A 14,524-nucleotide genomic window follows, 5' to 3' on the forward strand; every position below is an offset into this window, starting at 1 on the left:
TACCTCTTTCTCTTTTCCCTCTTCTCATTCTAGTTCCTCCCGCATTAACTGCCTGGCATTGAGCACATCTATCAACTACATCCTGAACCATAGGCCCTAATTTAGAAACCTGGAACTGCTTGCCTGTAAGCTCCTTGAGTTTTCGTGTCCCCAAATGAGTACCCTGATGTATCTAGTCTACTAACTTCTTACTTAGTCTTTGAGGAAGAACTAACTTTCCTGTTTTAGTCTTAGCCCAGTCCCCTTCATAGTCCATTTTAGCCCATTTTTGTAAATACTTTAAATCTTCCTCTGAATAGTCTGGTTTTGCTGGTAGGGCTGGAGCCAAGAGTGTAACCAGTTCTTGCACTGTTTCTTGGGCTGCTTTCTTTGCGGCTTGATCTGCTAATTGGTTTCCTTTTGAAATCAGATCAGTCCCCATTTGGTGTCCTGGGAAATGCATAACAGCCACCTCTTTTGTGTCCCAAATAGCCTGGAGGAGAGCAAATATTTCTCCTCTGTTTTTAATTCCTTTTCCTTCTGCTGTTAATAGGCCCCTTTCTTTATAAATAGCCCCATGTATATGGAGAGTAGCAAAGGCATACCTGCTGTCTGTATAGATGTTGGCGGTTTTACCTTTGGCCATCTGCAGTGCCTTGGTGAGTGCAATCAGCTCCACTTTGCACCGAGGTTCCGTGTGGCAGGGCTGCCATCCAGAGTTCCTGCTCAGGGGAAACCACCACAGCCCCCACATACCTCTTTCAACTGACCATGTAGCTACTCCCATCTGTGAACAGAGTCATCTCTGCATCTGGGAGGAGAGTGTCTCTGAGATTCGGCCTTATTCCTGCGACTTGGGTTAGGACCTCCCCGCAGTCGTGTGGGTAGTAAGCCAGCTCTTCTGGCAGCAGCTTGGCTGGATTTAGCACCGCTGGGGGCTGGAATGTCACTCTTGGTTTGTTGAGTAGGAGGGCCTGATACCCCGTCACTCGGGTGTTTATCATCCATCAGTCTGGTGGAGTCCAGAGAAGGCCCTTGATAGTGTGGGTGGTGGTCAAAATGAGATTTTGACCCAAAGTCAATTTACTTGCATCCTTGACCAGGAGGGCCATGGCGGCAATTATGCAGAGGCAAGGAGGGAACCCAGCTGCTACTGGATCTAGTTTCTTCCTAATATAGGCTACTAGCCTTTGCCAAAGCCCAAATCTGAATCAAAACTCATTTGGACACCCCTGTCTTTTCATCCACATACAAGTGGAAGGGCTTGGTAACATCTGGGATGACCAATGCTGGGGCATTCAGTTAGGCTGTTTGTAACTCCCAAAATGCTCCTTCTGCCTCAGCTGTCCACTCTACCATAGTGAGTCCCCCTTTTGCCAGTTCATAGAGAGGTCGGGCAATCTCTGCAACCACTGTATCCACAGCCTACAGTAGCCCACCATCCCAAGAAACTCCCTTGTGGAGATCAAAGCCTAAATAAGTGGCATGGCTCTGACAGAACTGGGCTTTCTTTGCTGACACCCAATACCTTTTTTGCTGCAGAGTCTGTAAGAGAGCTCTCATCCCCCCAAAACATGACTCCTAGTCCTCAGTGGCTATTAGCAAGTCATCAACATACTGTAACAGAGTGACTCCCAGGTTGGAGGTTCTGTACTCACACAAATCCTCATGTAGGGCCTCATCAAAGATAGTGGGTGAATTCTTGAATCCTTGGGGAAGTCTTGTCCAGGTGAGCTGGCCTTGGAATTCTTCCTGTGGGTCAGACCACTCAAAAGCAAAGAGGGGCTGAGACTCCCTTGCTAAAGATATGCAGAAAAATGCATCTTTGAGATCTAAGATGGTATAACCAGTTCTTTGGGGGCCCAGGAGGGAAAGTAGGGTACAGGGGTTAGGCCCAATTGGGTGGATATCCTCAACCCATTTATTTGTCCATTTATGTCTTTCTGTGCCATTTGCCCCTTGTAGCAAGACTTCCTCTCTAGATAGTTTTCCCATCGGTTTAAGTAATGATGAAAATTGGGCTCCCGTGTCCACTAAAAAATCAATTGACTTCCCCTCCACTTCAATTTTTACCTGAGGTTTGGGGAGGGGCTCTGAACTATGGCCCCTTCAGTCTCTGGTGGCCAGCATTGCTGTCTTCCATTTGGGGTACTCCCTGGCCCAATGTCCTTTTTTCTTTATAGTAAGCGCACTGATCTGAATATAAGTCTTCCCTGCCTTCTCTGTGCTTAGGCTTTTCCTTCCATTTACCATCCCCTACCTGCTTTTCCTTTTCCATTGACCTCTTTCCCCTGGCTCCTCCCTGCCTCATGTAATGCCAAAACCTTAACCAGTTTTTTTGTCTATTTTTCATCCTCTTGTGCATCACTGTTGTTAAACACCTTTTCTGCTATTCCCACTAACTCAGATTATTCTCTTGAAATCCTTCAACTTTCTGAAGTTCCCTTCCTATATCTGGGGCTGACTGGCTGGCAAAGGCAAGATCGTTTAAATGAGCTATCGTGCAACTTCCCTGAAGTTTACCTCAAGTTGTCTAGCTTAGGTAAACAAACATTTAAAGACAACCAAATCTAGAATTTAACATCCATAAAAGTGTGTTATTAAAACATAATTTTTCTCTCTAAAATAACCCTCATTTCCAGAGATAGCCAAATCAGGACTAATTTATTTGACTTGCTGAGACCTTTTTGGTTTCAGAGGGTTCAGATAGAGAGAAAAGTTGAATGCCTTGATTTGTTTACAAATGAGTACTTTTACATCTCTGTAAGTTACAGATAACTTAACTTAAAAGTTTTAAAACTTAAAAGTTTCCCTAGTCTGGAAGAGCAAACATTACAGAACCAGTAATGATTAAAATAAGACAAAACATTAAGAGACACAACTTTACAATCTTTCAGTTTATCTAGTCCCATGTTACTAATTGTCGTTTAGTCTGAAAGCAGCTTTTACTTCTGGAAATTCTTACCCATTTCAGTTTTAATATTTTAACATATCAAAGACTTGTATTTGTCCTGAAAGTCTCCCATATGAATTTTCTTTAAGGCAGAATTCATTTTAGAAGAGAATTCTTAGAAGGCAAATTTATAAATCAATTAAGCACAAAACATGTTCACCAGCAGATTTCAAAAGCACAAACCCAGTTCTAGCAACCAATGCTCTAGCATTTTATCCCATTTGGTTAAGACCTAGATGTACAACAAATATAATTCCATTTGCCATCCAAGCAAAACTTTAAAGTTTCAGGTTACCAAAGACTTTGAGAGCTACTTTAACAATTACCCATTAAAACCCTGAGACAGACAATTAACCATCAGTTTTAGTCATCTCTTTGCTAACAGATTTCACGTTCCACCTTTGCCCACTCCACTTTAGACGCCATGCTTTCCTGCCAGCAAGGGGGAGGGGCTAGGCAGTCCACGTGGGGCCAGAGAAGATAGGAACTTCCCCCAAACAAAGGGAGTTTCAGCACCTGCTTGGGACTATTCCTTAAAGTCTCTGTCTTGAGTTTGACTAACCACAGTTGGCTCCAGTTATAGCCATTAACACAAGAAATGAGCAAGGGAGAAGCCCCACATCTATTAGGAGGAATGGAGGGATGAAAGTCAGAGTCCCCTGGGGGGACTCTCTGCCCCATCCCTTCAAACACAACAAACAACAAAAAGACAAGACAAGGAAAACCGCAGACCCAGCGGCCTTTACCCAGAACCTGCTGCCGGTGGGGATTTTCTCGGTCCCTGGTGACCGCCTAGGGGGACTCGAAACCCCTGGCAGGTCCCTGACTGCCCAGGGGGACTCAAACCCCCCAGAAGTTCCCCTGACCTCTTAGGGATACTCGAACCCCCTGACCGCCTGACTGCCTAGGGGGACTCAAACCTCAGGTGACTGCCTAGGGGGACTCAAACCCCCGCCACCCAGGGGGACTTGAACCCCCGGTGACTGCCTATTGGGACTCAAATCCCCTGACCACCTAGGGGGACTCGAACTCCCTGTGACTGCCCAGGGGGACTTGAACACCCCGGCTGGTGCCCAGACCACCCAGGGGGACTCAAACCCCCTGATTGTCTAGGGGGACTCGAGCCCCCTGGCGATCTGGCAGTGAAGGGATGGGGCATCCCTGCATCCTCTCCAGCCCTGGGGAGCATGGCTGCATCTAACTTCTCCCTGGTGGGCTATACCCTGGAGCCCCACACTCAGACAAACAGACAGGATCCCGAGATCTTACCTCGGGAGGCTTTTCCCAGAAATTCTGATGCTGGCTCAGTTCTTGTTGTTTGATCCCAGACGAGCCCCCAATGTTGGGTCTGTAATCAAAGGAACAAGACAGATACAAAGCGAAGGTCAAGCAAAGCTTTATTTCATGCTATGCATCAAGAATCAAACTGACTGGTCAGGGCCATCTCTTACAAAGAGGTGACCCCTCCCAGCCTCATAGACTAACTTTTATAGAGGTGGTTGAGGCTGGCTATACACGGGTGGCCAATGAGATTGCAATACACCAAGAAAACTGCACAGTCATGCTAGGTCAGCAACACGGGTGGTCAACTGAATTTCAATTTACCCTAGTAGATATATGTGTGCCCCACTGATTGGATGTCTCCACCTGGCCTGACCCACCCTTGTATCTGGGTTTTGCAAGTAAGTTCCTCTGGGAGGTGCAGGGTCAACCTAAGTTTACTGCATAGGGTCAATCTAAGTTTATTACTGCATAAACAACAAAATGGCTCCCTCTGGCTAAGTAGGCCCTTACACCTAAGAGTGGGTGCTCCGTGTCGTTTGGTTGTAACCTCGTGCACTGCTCCAAATGACCCTGTTTCCAGCCCCCTTCCAGCCAGGGGTCCCAGGGGCTGCGACAGTCATGTGGGCCACAGGGGCCAAGGACACCCCCTCTCCACCATGCGGGAGCTGAGGGAGGGCAGCCCTGGGGCTGGGGTCAGGGTGGACTGCGTCCAGGCTGGTCCTGTCTCCCTGGGACACCTCGGGGGTTCTCGGGGATGCTGATGGCAGCACCCTGGCATGGGTGGGTGGTACTTCCTTCCCAGGTGCCCCTCAGCCCTGGCTTCCTGCTGTGCACTCTTCAGACTCTGATGGGATCCCCTCCCCCACCCCCGAGCTGGCCTCTGACCAGCAGACGTTCCTGCTCACCTTTTGGTGGTCCTGGGAGGCTCTTGTGCTGTCAGCAGGGTGCCCATGCTGCAGCCCGTGTGGTCTAGACCACTCCGTCCATGTTGGCCTGGAAGTCTGCCTTGGGCTTATGAGAGGCAGGAAACCCCTTTCCCCGGGGGAGGAGAGGGAAGGCTCCCCAGAGTTCTGAACAGCCCCGAGAGACCTCATCTCACCATCCCATCTCCCTGGGCAGACCTCCGGAGTGTGTGACTCTGGGGTCACCCCGTGCAGACCCTCCCGAGATGACCCAACGTGTCTTTGTAGTGAGCGCCCTGTTCTCATCCTGTGATGGGACACGGCGTCCCAGCATGGACCCAGTGAGCCCCCTCCATGAGGCACACAGTGTCTTCCCATCCAAGGATGGATCTTATCCCCTCCTGTAGCACTCGGGTGCCCTGCAGTCTTCTCGGATGCACAGAATGTGCCAGAAGCAATGCCAGGTTTTTCAGGGCTGGCCTCTGAGAGGCCGTCCCATGTTCCCACTTCCCCACCATGCCGCCGGAAGGAGAGGCCGCCTGCAAAGAGAGGCCCCTGGGGAGGACAAACCACAGGCCGCTCCTGCCAGTCCTCTGCCCAGCACGTGTGAGTGCTCCCAACCTCTGCCACCCAGCAGAGGGCTGCTGCAAATGTGTCCCACCCTGTCAACCCACACTCACAGGAAATGACATGACCCTGTGGTTCGGCTAGCCCCCAGATGCTGGAGTGGCAGCGGCAACCGGAACCGGGAGCCACAGCAGGTTTTAGAGGGAAGGGGTGGTGCCATCGACTTGGGTTGGTGTTGAGTCTCCGTGCGTGACCTGGCAGGTTGACAGTGTGTCCCGAAGTGAGAGGCAGGGGAAGGAGTGTTGTGAGGGGAGACTGGTGGGGTCGTTGGGGAGCCTCCCTCTGCTGGGGACACGGGCACTGCTTAGATCCCAGTCTTCCAGTCCCAGGCTGTGGTCTGCTGGGGGGTGAGCTGTATGTCCCAGCCTTGCCGCAGGCCTGCTGTCCCACTCTCTGCACACATTTCTGCGCCCGTTGCTGGTGTACAGTTCAGGCAATGCCCTGCACCTTGTTCTCCCATGGTGGATGTCCGAGTCACCCAGATGGTGGAGACAGAGCCCCCTGGGTGCAGTTGAAGGCCAGCATGCCACCTGGGGGCCCTGCAGCCACGGCCCGGGAGTTCCAGGAAGCATGGGCAGATGTTTTCTGGCTGCAGCGGGCCAGCAGTCCTGCTCACCCTCAGAGGGGCCATTAACCCCCTCTCACGGAGGGAGGGGCATCACACATTTGGGGACCGGCTATGGAACCATCCTGGAGGCACTGAGTTCGTCCACCACTGGCTTGGCTTCTGTTTCTGCCATGAAAATGCTATGTCCCAGACGGGACTTCCCCCTCCCTGGATGCTGGGCCCTGTGGCAGGAGAGTGGCCGTGCTGTGGTTGCCTTGGGTGATGGTGGTGGTGATGGTTACGGTGCCGCCAGGCTCTGAAATGGGACCTGCTTGTTAGTGCAGCAGAGCCAGGTGGGGCCTGCCAGCTGGAGGTGCAGGACGGGGGGCAGGACACAGTGTCAGCCAAGACATGGGGAGCTAGCTGTAAGGCAGAAGGGGGATGGAAGGTGGAATGAGGAGGGCCTGGTCGCTGATAGGCTGTGGGGCTGGGTGGGAGCCATCTGGGGAACCCCAGGAGCCCCTGCTTTGGGGTGGGGCTCACCCTGAGGCCAGCCGGCCATCAGGCAGGGCTGAGTAAAGGAGGCCCAGAGGAGCCAGAGGAGTCTGCATGGAAGGCAGCTTGTTGGGGGGGTCCCCCAGGTGGCCTGCCTCGGGTGATCCCCCACCAGAGTGCACTGGACTCCCAAGGACTCAGCCTTGAGCTGGTTCAATGCCCTGTGCATGGGAACTCATTCATTCATCATTTCTTCAGCCAACTAGCATGTTCCGAGGACCTGCTGTCTGCTGGGCGTGCTCTTCCAAGTGGGAAGTAGAGGGATGGACAGGACAGAACGGAGCCAGCCCTCAGGAGTTGGAAGTCCGGTAAACAGACGACTCTGGCCTCCTGCCCACGCCCTGTGTCCCCTGGGGAGGCGGTCTCTCCAACCCTCTCTGCCAGGACGTCTGCCGGGACCTTCCTGGCATCACTCGCAGGCTTACCCGGTGGCTGCGTGCCACGTTTGGCCGACGGGTTAAATCTCTGTTCCCACTTCCACTTGCCCCTCTCTGCAGCAGCCTTTCTCGTCTGTCCCGTGTGGACATGGACCCTCGTGTGAGGATGGAGGTGTGCTCAGAGGGAATCCTCCATGTGAGGGACGGGGAGGTCCTGGCCCTTGGACGCTGCAGCTTCTGACACTGGGGCCCCGGGTGTCCTAGTGCAGGTGTGACCTTCACAGCCCCAGCAGTGACGGTTCTAGCTGCTGCCCCCAAATCCAATTCCAAAAATAACATCTATTAGACTCTCACAGTCTCCGTCTCTAACTTCTGTCCCCACAGCTCCTTCACGCTCGCCTTGACAGCATCTCCATTCCCCAGGGCAGTTGTAAAACAGAGTCAGGGTCCATCATGTCTCCTTCGCAGGGCTGATAAGTGCCGCAGAACAGACATCCTGTTTTCATATTTATTGTTGAAGAATGTGTGCCAGATTTCCACAACACGGGATTCTTGTTATTAGTGAGGAGCTTTTATTAGGAGAACTTTTTCCTTGCTAGCAGAGTGGGAACCAGGAAGAGTGTTTTCAGGGTTGGGCAAAGGCAGTTCAGACAGGTCAGGAGGTCTAGGGGACACTTGTCGCTGGAGGTTGTTGCTGGCTGAGCAGTGCGAGAGGTGTTCCTCTAACCCGTCTCAGAGCCATGCTGAGGGGCGCATGCATCTTGGAGCCGAGAAAACTGAGCCTCAGACCCGTGGCCGGCTTGGTCACCATCCCTACACCCTGTCCTGTGCTTCGGGACGTTCAGGTGGGAAGGCGGCATCCTTTGGCCTGTGGTAGACCCTTCGTCACATGCTTCCTGCCAGCCCTTCCCGGCTTCCGGCTAACAGCCCCAGCCAGGTGGCCCTTTCTGGGACCCCCGAGGGCATCTTTCCTCTGGGAGGCCCCGTAGAGCAGTACTAGTGGAAGTTTTTATGTGTCGTGTTCTGAACGTCACACCCGAGCTAAATCTGTGCTGATTCAATTAGAACACGTAAGCAGAGGGACTTCTTCATTGTCCCACGACTGGGTCCTGGGTGAGCGGCTTCTCTCTGGACACAGTCCTCCTCACCGCTGGCCTGCAAGCGGCTGGCCGGGCCCTCCCTGGTCAGCCTGTGTGCCTAGCGGTCTTGCGGCAGGACGGCAGAACTGGAAGCCCACTGCCCCCCTGCCCCCATCCCGCACACATGGGAGACTGAGGGCCGGGCAGCCAGGGTGGCACACTGCTCGGAGCCACGCAGATGGGCTTCTGTCCCAGGGGATCCCCAAGGCCCAAGGGGCTGTAGAAGCTGCACCTGAGGAGCTGGGCCAGATGGGGTCCTGGGCTCCAGAAGATGCCATGTCCTGCTGCCCCCAACCTGGGAATGTGTGACCTCATCTTGCAGGAGGGGCTTTGCCAATGCGACTGATTCAAGGTTCTCACTGGGGGTGGGGGTGATCCTGGACTGTTGGGACATGCCCCAGGTCAGAGGAGGAGCCTCCTATGTGGAGGCAGGTGGGTCTGCGTCGGATGAGGTGAGACAAGGGGGGCAGAGGTGTGTGTGTGCGCACATGTGTGTATGCTCCCATGTGCATGCGTGGAAGAGACACCGGGAGCGGGGGAAGCAGGTGGAGGTTCGCCGCCGCTGCTGGAGGTGGAGGATGGCCCTGGGGCCCAGGGCACAGGTGCGTCTGGATTCCATGGAGACAAGAGAACGCACTTGCCCGGGTCCTCCAGAAGGAGTGCGGCCCCAAATTCAGACCTCGTGGCTCCAGAGCTGCAAGAGAGTATGTGGTGACTTGTCCCGGTGGCCGCGGGAAACCCACTGGAGGCATGACACCCCGCCTCTAGTTCAGGAGGGAGATGGGCTGTGAGCGGTGGGTCTCGGTGTGGACTGTGACCTCGGGGTGACAGGGGTGGCGGTGGCCCGGAAGCTTCAGGCCACACACGCACAGTGGCTTTCTTGGCGCCTGGAAGACGGGCTCATACAGTTTTAGGCAATCAAATCAATCAAGTTAAAGAACAAAAACAGCTGAAGAAGAAAAAAGTCAAGTGTATGTTTTGGCACACGATGGAACTTGTAAAGTCTTCGAGCAAAGTTTTCATGCAGACGCCACCATCCGCTCTGCATGTTCAGAAATATCTTTCCACTGTGCGCTCCCAGTTTCAGTTTTCTGGAGTGAGGAGCAGACAACAGGCTTCAACAGATGCCTGCCTTCCTTGGCTGGCGGACTGTCACGGGCCAGCCTGATGGGGTTCTCCCCCACGTGGACAGTTTCCATGAGTCTGGGGGAACGGTTCTCGGGGGCTGCCCGTGCCTGGATCCACCCCCCTCCCCCAGAGCCCTTCCATGCTGGTGACCCGCCGGCCTCCAGCACTGGAGGCCCAGCTTCGGGAGCCCCGTCCCAGCCAGTGCGGGGGTGGAGGGTGTGTCAGCCTTGCTCAGGGAGGGGGTGTCCCCATGGTTTGGCCACGGTGGGTGACCAGCCACCAAGGACCTACTTCCCTGAGACAGGAGGGTCCTCCGTTGGTCACAGACTGTCGGTGATCTCTGCTTGTCCAGGTGCTGAGGCCCTGCATCTCGGGGAGCAGCACGGAAGGATCTAGGGCAGGTGGGGCACCCACCGTGTGAGCTCCTGCAGGGGCCTGATGGCACGTGGCTCCGCAGCTCAGGGCTTGGGACCATGTACCTGCTGCAGGCCATGCCTGGAGCTTACCAAAGCCACCGGCCTCAGGGAACTCTTTGTTTTGAGAAAAAAAGCTGATCCTTACACAGGTCGGGCTGCAGGCCCAGCTTAGACAGGTGTGGAGGATCACAGAGAAGAGAGCGTCGCCTCAGATCACGGGGGAGGGAGCATCGCTGTGGACACAAGGGTCTCTCGGAGGAGCTGTGTCTCCCACTCATGCAGGAGAATCAGGGAGGGGCTGGACACTGTGACATTCCAGTGGCTTTGGAGCCATGGGCTGGGGGCGCTCCTATAGGCCTTTCTTGCCCTGTGGACTGAGAGTCCCTGGGGATGAGAACTCTGTCTTCTGCTCCTTCTTGCCCCTTGCTCCTGAGGGGATGACCAGCAGGCCGACAGGACCTGGACATGGTCCAGCACCAAGAACGTGGTCTTCCTCTCCGTCCTGCTTTCCCAGGGCTGGGCCTGGGCCTTGACGTCCAGGGAAGGAGCTTGCCCTGGCCTGGGGCTCTCGGGTGGGTCCTGGGGATGGCGCTCACAGTGCTGGGGGAGAGGCCTGGCAGCATCTGATGCCTTCCTCCCTCCCTCCGTGCTCAAGGCCTGTGTCCTGACCGCACGCCCTGGTCGCCATTCAGATGGTTTGGATGTGGGGACCGTGGCTTCCATGGAAGGCCCTCGCCTCTGACAGGCCACATCCTAGGGCCAGTGAGGCCGTGTTCTCTCTGACTTCTGCACCATCTCGCCCAGATCTGAGCATGCTCCCGGGGTCCAGGAGGCATCCGCAGCCCTGTCACTCCGTCTGCGCTTTGATGAGCTCCTGCTTTGAGGGCTGCAGAGGATCCGTCACGGCCAAAGAGAGGACATCCCCGTCAGAAGGACCGCTGCCCCCGGCCTCCAGCCTCCTGGGCCTTCCTGGTTGTCTGTCCTTCCTGTCGCAGGAGGAGCTCAGAACCAGCAAGTCGCCAACTGCTAGGGCACCGGCTCAGGTCCCAAGAAGGTGGTGTCTCTTTGAAGCATGGGGCTGTCCTGGCCCCTGTCACATGCAGGGCGAATTCTAGGTCCCTCATCCTGGCAGTGAAGACGCCTTTCTTCCGGGGCCGACCTCTTGTGCACACCCCTCATCCCTGCATCCCGGGTGCTGCACGGAGGGCTGGTCGGGCCCCCAAGCACTGTGCAGTGTGGAGCCGCCCACGTGTGCGCTGCTTGGAACAGCCTGACTGCTCCCGGTCAGAGCCAACCCCTGCTCCTCCAGGCAGGGCCAGCCCGTCTCACACCGTGTCCCCCAGCGCTCTGCTCGACCCAAGTGCGAACAGGTCGCACTCTGGTGGTTTGCCTCACGGCCCATCCCCCACTGCTCTGACCCTTCCCTGAGGACGGGGTGCATGTCACGTGGGATCCTCGCCTGCTCTGTCCTGGCACAGGGACGCTCATGGTATCCCTGGGAAGAGTGGCTGGCACTCGGCGCCTGCTGGAGGATGTGAGAGCCCGTCTGTGAGGAGCTGCCCTATTCCAGCCGAGCTCAGGACCGGAAGAGGGGGCCAGAGGGAGACAGGGAGTCTTGGACATGGCTGCTGGTGGCCGGGTGAGGAGCTCCCAACTTAGCAGAGTCACAGGCCTTGTGAGTCCCCAGCTCTGGTCCACACCAGACCTTGCAACTGCCCCACCCAAGAGGAAAGCTTTTCTCAGACGGTCAAGTCCCTGCTGACAGAGTCCACAGCGTGGAGAGGATCAAAGTCTGGTGGAGAAGGTGAGCACCACGAGTGGTTCATGTTATGACAGAGGGGAGCGCGGGCCCCTGTGGGCACATGCAGTGGGGCTGAGGACTCCTTTGACATAGAGAGTGTGAGAATCTTCAGGGTGACTCCTGAGTAACCAGGGAGCGCTTCCTGGTGGAGGTGCCCGAGAGCAGTCTCAAGGACTTCATCATCGGTGGCAGTTGTGCAAAGGGAAGAGGCCGCTGGCGTGAAGTCCCCGTCCTGCATAGCGCAGCAGGGTGTGTGGAGAACTCACACGTCGTGCTGTAGCCAGAGCCCGACATGCTTGCTGGAGGGCAGTGCAGGGGGGTTGCTGAGGCACCAGAGGAGCGAGTCGGGCAGGAGTCGGGGAACTGTCAGGAAAACGTCCACCTACAGGAATCTCGGGGCCTAGTGAGAGCTGACGCCCTCCCGTGTTCTTCACTGAGCTAGCGGACGGGGCACACCAGGACCCTGAAGGACGGGCCTCATGTCAGGCTCCCTTCTGCCTTCAGGCCGTCCTGAGATCCCGGGGCACAAAGGGGCGAAAAAGGGGGTGGCTGACAGCCGGCATCGGGAGCCTGGTCAGACAGAGATGTGCACGTGCGGTCGATCGCGGATCGGCACAGAAGGTGCCCTGAGACGCTGGCTCTGACGCACAGCTGGCCGAACGTGCGGGCATTTTCCTCCTGGACGCTGAGGCGTCTTCATTTCAGAAGCGCAGGGAGCCGAGCCTCGAACCCCCGTCGGCCCGCAGGGTGAGGACGTCTTCCCCACGGTGTGCTCTAATCTAATTGCCGTGCTGGGCACAGTCAGCTCCGTGGCCACTCATTACCATTCAGACATCAGCACATACGACCAAAGGTCCCATCCGTCTGGGCGTTCCTTCCCATGCGAGGCTGAAAACTGCAGGCTCCAACCCCTTCTGTTCCCGCGAGTGTCGGAGGCTCCCAGGTTAGCGTCAGTCTCGTTTGCTTGCACCTGTGAGCACCCACAGGCGGGGCGCAGGGTGGGCCAGCCCTCAGCAGCATCTAGACGTCATGAGTCCCCAGCACCGTGGCCTCCGGGAAGGGGAGGTCGGCCTGGACTGGGAAGACTGGATGGAGAGAAGTGGTTTCCGGGCTGGGGCCCTCGGGCCGGCTTTGGGAGCTCCTTCGTGCCCCAAAGTTATTTGCAAAATGGGACTTCAGTGTGTGTTTCTGTAAACAAGGACATTGTCCCACACAACCAGGACACAGCCCCCGACCCAGGGGGTAGCCATGGTGTGCCTGATCCCAGAGCCCACGCCCTCCAGCTGTGTTGATGATGTGTATTACCGTAGGACCACGTGCTGCCCTGAGTTCTCCCGTCCCCGTGACTGCCTTGGGCTAGAGAGGCCCTCGGCTTTACCCTGAGGTTGCAGAAGGCTATGGGACAGGAGTCTGGGTCTGTGTGGGGCTCCTCAAGAGAAAGGTGTGTCGATGCGTCCTCTGAAGGAATAGGGGTCCTGTTCCCAAATGTCCTGTTGCTGGAGGCAATGGCTCCAGTCCCCTCATCAGGATGACATCTGTCACGCCTCTGCACTGAGACCATGCTTCGCGTTGTGTCAATATTTTACTCCTCGTCACATTTTCAGTTAATTTGTATGTGCACATCTATGTGGACTCACGGTTTCCTGTTTTACTCAGCAGGTTCTAACCATTGCTACCACCGTTTGATTTCATAGTCATGTTATCTCGTATTTGGCCAGTGGGAGCTCTCTGTGTCCCTTGACCTGTCCTGGCTCTGTCCCCATCATTCTATGAACACCTCCTTGCTTCAGGTTCACCTCGACCTCCCCAGGTCTGGGATTAGTCCCTTCTCTGAGGAGCCCTTTCTTCTTTCAGTGGGAAGTGGTACGTAGAAGCCCAGACACAGATGCTAGACATGCTCAGTGCTGTTGGGGCGCCCCTGCTTTCCGGCTCACTGAAAGGACAGAGCTGAGATGTCTGTGAGATACTGTGTTATGCTACATTACATGTTGTTGCTTTCTGCATGTAGCTTACATATATTGTATGTATGACCGTACGGTGCATATCCGAACATACCGTCAGTCCCTGTTACGCACACACGCTGATAATTCTGCATTCGTCTCCAGACACCGGAAGCCCTGAGTTCACATCGGTACACCTGGTTCAGATTTGGGTTTTCTCCCTGTCAGTATTTGTAACTCCCTCCCCATGATGACCAACTTGGTGCGTCTGAACACAGGTGTATGAGCAGCAGAACTAGCTCGCGTCCCAGTTTTGGAGGGTCAGGGTGGCGGGACTGGTTCTGGCTGAGGCTGGGAGGAGAGAGTGGCCCAGGCCTCACCCCTGTGACTGTGGTCACCAGCAGTTTCTGGCGCTCCTTGGCTTGTAGACGCTCACCCATGTCTCTGACTTTGTGCTCTCCATGTGTGGATTCCTCTGTTCAAATTTCTCCTTGTAAGGATGTCAGTCAGACCAGCTTAGGACCTGCCCCGCTCCCGTGTGACCCCGTCTTAGCCAATCAGGCCCACAGCAGTCCTGGTTGGAGGCTGCCATGTGGGCACTGAGGGGCCGCGAGCTGCCTGCAGCATGGCCAGGACTGCGGGTGTGGAACATGAGCAGAGAACAGGAGTGGGCTCCAGCCGCCCACGTGGGTCTGTTTAGTGGGAGGGCCTCACCCACGGAGCGATGTCCAGCAGGTCGGTGAGTGCACCAGTTTGCAGCTTAGGGCTGGGGTCGGGGGAAGGGTGCACATTCGATGTTACTGGTGTTAGCCGTGACGTGTCACCTGAGCAGAGATGCCGGAGTGGGCACAAGGGTCTGGTGGAGGTGACCACCGT

The sequence above is a fragment of the Mustela nivalis genome (assembly GCF_964662115.1).
Source record: "Mustela nivalis genome assembly, chromosome: 17".
Classification (NCBI taxonomy): domain Eukaryota; kingdom Metazoa; phylum Chordata; class Mammalia; order Carnivora; family Mustelidae; genus Mustela; species Mustela nivalis.